This window comes from Macaca nemestrina, chromosome 13 (assembly GCF_043159975.1).
Source record: "Macaca nemestrina isolate mMacNem1 chromosome 13, mMacNem.hap1, whole genome shotgun sequence".
NCBI classification, from domain to species: Eukaryota; Metazoa; Chordata; class Mammalia; order Primates; family Cercopithecidae; genus Macaca; species Macaca nemestrina.
The window spans coordinates 120,004,788-120,012,034 of NC_092137.1; the positions used below are offsets into that span (position 1 = coordinate 120,004,788).

Sequence of the window (7,247 nt, forward strand, 5' to 3'; positions counted from 1 at the left end):
CTGGGTGACAGGGCGAGACTGTCTCCAAAAACAAAAAGGAAAGAAAGAGAAAGAATCATCTTCCATTTTTAGTTCTCTTCGCTCTCCCTAGTTTCCGATACCTTCAGTCCCTGTGCCCCTCCCTCCTTCTCAGGACATTGCTTTGAGTCAGTCTGCAGAAGGCTACAGTCTTCATTTGCGAGGCACTCACCAGCCCCGGCAATGCCATCTTTTACTTTACACCCAGTCAATCGCCAGTATGGTGGTGCACCTGGTACACAGTAGGTGTCTAGCTAATGTCTGTTGAAAGGATTAATAAACAAGGTAATTAGCTACATGAATGTTTCCATGCAGTATTTCTTAGTGGGAGTTGAAGAGCAGCAGAGATGGAAAGAAGGAGACAGGTAAAAGAAAAGAGGAACTTTGTTTCAAACTATCCAAACCTGCTCTTCTCGGCTACAGATCAGACCACAACTACCTGTTACATGGAATATTGCCTTTACATGGGCATTCTGTGGCCCAAAATATGGCAAATGTTCTTGGCTAATTAATGTTCCATGTACACTTGAGAAATGCTGTTGTTGGGCGAAAAGTCCTATAACTGTTAATCAGATCCAATTGGTTGGTCGTGTTGTTTGGGTCATTTGTATCCTTACTGATTTTTCTGCCTACTTGTTCCATCATTTACTGAAAGAGGAGTGTTGAACTCTCAGACTGCAGTTGTGGATTTCTCTATTTCTCCTTCCAAATCTGTTAGTTTTTGTCTTGTGTATTTTGAAGCCTCTGTGGTTAGGTGCGAACACGTAGAGAACTGTTATGTCTTCTTGGAGAATTGACCCTTTATTACTATATAATGCCTCTATTCCTGATTATCTTCCTTGTTCTTAAGTTTACTTTAAAATTAATACAGCTACTCCAACTTTCTTTTGGCTGGTGTTTGCATAGTGTACATTTCTCCAGCTATTTCCTTTTTTAATTTTTTACTTGTAAAGACGAGATTTTGCCATGTTGGCCAGGCTGGTCTCAAACTCCTGGCCTCAAGTGATCTGCCTGCCTTGGCCTCCCAAAGTGCTGGGATTACAGGCATGAGCCACCATGCCCAGCCTCCATCCATTTACTTTTAATCTATGTATGTCTTATCTTTAAAGTGGGTTTATTGTAGACAGTATGAAGTTGAGGCATGCTTTTTTATTCAGTCATAGTCTTTTAATTGGCATGTTTAGATCATTCATATTTTAAATGGTTATTGATATGGTTAGATTTAAATTTACCATGTTACTAGTTGTTTTCTATTTGTTCTGTTTGTTGTTTGTTCCTTTTTTCTCTTTTACAACCTTCTCTGTATTTATTTTTCTATTATTTTATTTTATTTTGAGAGTATCTCACTCTGCCATTTAATCTGGAGTGCAGTAGCTCAATCACAGCTCGCTGCAGCCTCAACCTCTGAGGCACAAGCAATCCTCCCACCTCAGCCTCTCAAACTACAGGTATGTGCCATCATGCTAATTTTATTTTCATAGGTAGAGTCTTCCTATGTTGCCCAGACCAGAAGTATATTTTATGATTCAATTTTATCACTTCTATTAATATATCAATATTGAATATCCCCTCTATTAAAGTATTTCTATCACTCCATTTTATCTCATTTATACTTTAAAAACAGTTTTAGTGGTTGCTCTAGCATTTAAAATATACATTTAAAAATAATCTGAGTATGCCTTCAAATAACATTATGCAATTCCACAGTTATTGTAAGGGTTTTATAAAAATGTATTTCCAGTTCTTCCTTCCCGTTTCTTGTGCCTTGTTTGCCATACATTTCACTTTTCCGTATGTTATAAACACATATTCTATTGTTACTGTGTTTGCTTTTAACAGTTATCTTTTAGAGGAAATATAAATAAAGAAAAAATGTTTTACTTTGCTTTTATTTATTTCATTTCTGATGCTCTTTTGACTTTTATCATATTCCTTCTCCCTAAAGATCTACCTTTATTTTTATTTATTTATTTATTTTTTTGAGATAGAATCTTGCTCTGTCACCCAGGCTGGAGTGCGGTCATGTGATCTCTGCTCACTGCAAGCCCTCCTGGGTTCATGCCATTCTCCTGCCTCAGCCTCCCAAGTAGCTGGGACTACAGGCACCTGCCACCAGGCCCGGCTAATTTTTTTTGTATTTTTAGTACAGACAAGAGTTTCACTATGTTAGCCAGGATGGTCTCAATCTCCTGACATTGTGATCTGCCCGTCTTGGCCTCCCAAAGTGCTGGGATTACAGGCGTGAGCCACTGCACCTGGCCTAAAGATCTACCTTTAATATTTATGGTAGAGTAGGTTTACTGGCAATGAATTTCCTCAATCTCTGTCTGCCTGAGAAGGTTTTCACTTCTCATATCTTTTTAAGGATATTCTAAGTAGGTATAGAAGTTTGGATTGCCAGCCTTTTTTTTTTTTTTTTTTCATTTAGTACTTTAAAGATGTTAATCCATTGTCTTCTGGTTTGCATGGTTTCTGACAGAAGTCTGTTGTAATTCTTATCCTTGTTCCTCAATAGATAGCATGTTTAGTTTCTCTGATCACCTTCAAGAGTTTCTCTTTGTCTTTGAGTTGCAGCAATTTACACATGATATGTCTAGGTATGTTTGTTTCTTTGTTTTTGGTATTTATCCTGCTGGTGTGCTCTGGTATTCTTAGATCTTTGATTCTGTGTCTCTAGCTAAGTTTTTAACTATAAAGTTCAGTGTCTGTACAGACTGTCAAAAATTGCCAGTGCTGACTGTATTTCAAGTCACCATGGTGGAGTATTAGGAAAAGTTTTTAGTTAGCAATAATCACACCTCAGATAAACCTCATTGGCTATGATACTGCCACTGCATAAAGCTCTGTCACTAATTTTCAAAAGTTTCCAGCCACTATTTTTCTCAGATATGTTTTCTGCCCAATTTTCTCTTTCTTCTTCTTCTGGAATTCCAATTATGCTTATATTAGACTGTCTGATATTTCTGATATTGTTCTACAGTTCTTGGATTATCTGTACTGTCTTGAGATTTTTTTTGCTTTATTCCCCTTTGCATTTTATTTTGGGTAATATGTTTAAGTTTACTTATTCTTTACTCAGCTCTATCAATTATACTGATGGGCCTGTCAAAAGCACATCTCATCTCCATTACTGTGTTTTGTTTCTAGTATTTCCATTTGATTCTTTATAATGGTTTCCATTTCTCTGCTGAAATTGCCTATCTGGTCTTGCATGCTGTCTACCTTTTCCTTTAGGTCCTTTAACATATTAATCATAATTAATGTCTGATAGCTCCAACATCTGTGTCATATGTGGTCTGGTCCCAATGGTTGCTTCATCTCTTTAGACTGTGTTTTTCATGGTTTTTTTGTATGCCACATTTTTGTTGTTGCTATTGAGAGCTGGAAATATTAGATAAAACAATATGGTGAATATTCCAGTTCCAGGATCAAATGCATGTGACTAGAGACAATTTAGGAATGCAAAGAAGTTATGTGGAGGTTTCTATAACCTAGAGTTCAAGTCTACAGTGGTTTGGAAATGGGCTTTGAAAAGTGGGCAGTTTAGACTTTCCCCCACTTTAATTTTTTTTTTAAATCAGCATAAAGCATACATATGGGTTTGTTTGTTTGTTTGTTTAATCCTAGTCTATAGCAAAGGTCAGCAAATTTTTTCTTAAAAGGCCAAATGACAAATATTTAAGCTATGTGGTCTCTGTCACAACTACTCAACTCTGCCATTATCAACGCAAAGTCATTCATACACTCATACATCCACATACTTATACAAATGAGTGTGACTATGTTCCAATAAAACTTTATTTACAAAAGAGGCAGCCAGCCTGTGCGTCATAGTTAACTGATTCCTGAGCTATAGAATAATATTAAATGAGCAAAGCCTTGCTCTCCATGAAGCAGTCCCGCTCTCCAGGATAATCACATTTAACTATTTTCTGTATTCTTTGGGTGGATGCACATATTATCTAGGTAATACAGGCTTATAACTCTATTTCTTGATATATTAATCTATTGACACCCCCTCACCCAACCATGAAACATGAGAAAATTTCCTCCCAGCACTTTGGGAGCCTGAAGCAGGCAGATCACTTGAGGTCAGGAGTTTGAGATCAGCCTGGCCAACATGGTGAAATGCCATCTCCAGTAAAAATACAAACATTAGCCGGGCATGGTGGCAGGTGCCTGTAATTCCCAGAGACTCAGGAGGCTGAGGCAGGAGAATCGCTTGAACCTGGGAGGTGGGGGTTGCAGTGAGCCAAGATCATGCCACAATACTCCAGCCTCAGCAACAGAGCAAGACTCCATCTCAAAAAATAAAAAACTAAAAATTAAAAAACTTTTTTTTTAAATAAAATTTCCTGTCTTACATTACCTCTTTTTTCTGTGGTAAGCAGGTAAGCCTACCCCCAGAGGCCAAAGGAACTGAGAGGAAGAAGAAAGAGGTTAACAAATCCAGTTTCTCAGAAAGAAACATTTAGGCTGGGCATGGTGGCTCATGCCTGTAATTCCAGCACTTTGTGGGGACCGAGGCAGATACATCCCTTGAACCCAGGAGTTTGAGACCAGCCTGGGCAACATAGTGAGACTCTATCTCCACCAAAAATACAAAAATTAGCTGGGCATGGTAGTGTATGCCTATAGTCCCAGCTACTTAGGAGACTGATGTGGATCACTTGAGCCTGGAAGGTGGAGGCTGCAGTGAGCCATGATCATGCCACTGCACTCCAGCCTGAACAACAGTCATGCCCTGTCTCAAAAAAAAAAAAAAAAAAAAAAAAGTCACTCTGTTGCCCAGGCTGGAGTGCAATGGCACGATCTCACCTCACTGCGGCCTCTGCCTCCTGGGTTCAAGTGATTCTCCTGCCTCAGCCTCCCAAGTAGCTGGGATTACAGGTGTATGCCACCACACTGGACTAATTTTTGTATTTTTAGTAGAGATGGGGTTTCACCATGTTGGCCAGGCTGGTCTTAAACTCCTGACCTCAGGTGACACTCGCCTGCTTTGGCCTCCCATAGTGCTGGGATTACAGGCATGAGCCGCCGCACCTGGCTAAGAAAGAAAGAAACATTTAAAAGGAACTAACAAGCAGAAGCAATATCTCTGGTGGCCGAGAGACGGTTGATTCCTGTACTTGCCCTCCAGAAAGTAGTCTTTATATAGCAAACTGCTTTTGGTAAAACATGGACAGTTGGTCACGTCTCAGACCCTCCTGCAAAATTCGTGACCACTGGGGAAGTTAGATAAGCATTTTTATAACAGTTGTCTACGCTACAGGCATTGTTTATTGGCCTGACTGTGGGAATACCTTGGTATTCAGGAGTCAAACATCAATCCTGATGGTGATTTCACCTCAGGTGGCGTTACTCTTGCCTTGCAACAGGCTGTTTTCTTACACTCTTTCCTCTGCGACCCTCCAAGACTTGTCTTTTATCAACATATATATTAATAGTTTCTCCCATTGGTTTGTTTCCCTTTATAACTTTGCTGTTTCTTTTTCCATTAACAGACCATTCCTCTTGAGCCTCCCCTTGGCAACATGAGGATCTTGCTACTCCTTCCTCACCCTGCCCTTCTCCCCATCTTTGCCCGACTGCTGTTAATGCTACTGTAACTTTCACGGCACCCATCTTATAATGTTTGCGTTCTGTTTTGTAAATTAACTAGGTCTTTGGTGCTCTGCCAGAAGTTGATTCTAAAAATTGCAAACCAAGAAACGATATTTACGTTATTTTAATTATATAAATATTAGTCATTGCAGAACTAAGTAGTGTGATTGGAGAAATAAATATAATTCACTGGTACTAAATCAGTTGCAACCATCAAAGTCACACGGATTCTTTTTTCTTATACTCCAGTAAATACTCAAAATCATGTCACATTTCAGTTTTCAGTCTAACCAATAATCTTCAAGAACTCTTGTTCTCTGCACCTTTTCTGGGTCAACCAACTGCTGTTTCATGGAAGCAATGCGCTCACATGGCGCTCTGAGACATCCACATCTTGAATCCTCTCTGCTTTCCCTGGGAACCAACCTTGGGCCATTTATCTTGGTTCTTCTCCTTGAAGCTGTTAGTTTTCCTAAAGGATATCTTGAGGAAAGCTTCAGTTCTTCGTATTCTAGGGGATATTCAAAAGAACATGATTAATCCATTAGGCCGAACTGTTTTCTCCTTTCTCCCTGTGTATTGATATGATTGATATTTTAACAGCCTGGAAAGCTAAGAGTGACGTCAACAGCCTCAGCTGCACTGAGAGTGAGGTGAATCACTCCAGGAGAGTTCTGAGCCCAAACACACACCGGCTTGAGTGGTCCTGGGCTTGCTGTTCCCAACAAAGGCTCTTAGAACTCTCTTTAAGCCTCAGTCAGCATTTGGTGATCCAGTGGGTGTTTTCCAAGCCAGGCTGTCAGCTTGAAGAGTTCTCCCTTGGGGCAAAGTCCTTTTAGCATCTCAATTCAGGTGATGAGTTCCCTTTAAAATGCTGAAGGAACATGATGTGGTGGCTCACGCCTGTAATCCCAGCACTTTGGGAGGATGAAGCGGGCGGATCACTGGAGGCCAGGAGTTTGAGACCAACCCTGCCCAACATGGTGAACTGCTGTCTCCACTAAAAATACAAAAATTATCTGGGTGTGGTGGTGGGCGCCTGTAACTCCCAGCTCCTCAGGAGGCTGAGGCAGGAGAGTCACTTGAAGCCTGGAGGCGGAGGTGGCAGTGAGCCGAGACCACGCCACTGTACTCCAGCCTGGGCAACAGAGCGAGACTCAAATAAATAAATAAATATATAAATAAATAAGTAAAATGCTGAACGGGTTAATCCCTTGACCTTCTAAAATGGGGAAAGTTGGGTTCCAGGGGCCGAGCACAATGCACAGAAAGAAACGACATGAGTCATTGGTTCCAGGAATTCAATACTCTCAGCCAGGGGCCCTCAGAGCAGCGAGTGCCAGTGGAAGCATCTCTAAATTAATTGGGTCTCTTTGTAAATCCAAAGGATAAATTAAGTAAATGAATTGTCTGAGGCCAATTGATTTGTAGTTCACATTTCCTCTGCAAAGGCTTGACTACAGATTTATTCACGCATTTCTGAAGCCACATGATTTAGTGCTGAGGCCTTCTTGGGCCTTTGATAACTGCCATGATTATTAAGGCCTTGGAGGATATAAAGTGTGTTTTTCCACGATATTTACTTATATCTTCTGTACAAAATGCATAAATATGTTACCAAGAAT

The 7,247-nt window shown here is 40.2% G+C and overlaps 1 non-coding gene across 1 annotated transcript; it reads right to left on the reverse strand.

Moving 5' to 3' along the window:
• Nucleotides 1–2,722: 2,722 nt before the first annotated feature.
• Nucleotides 2,723–2,861, reverse strand: LOC112428117 (U4 spliceosomal RNA). Its single transcript, XR_003020008.1, has one exon. It is a non-coding gene; the product is annotated as a U4 spliceosomal RNA (small nuclear RNA).
• Nucleotides 2,862–7,247: the final 4,386 nt, after the last annotated feature.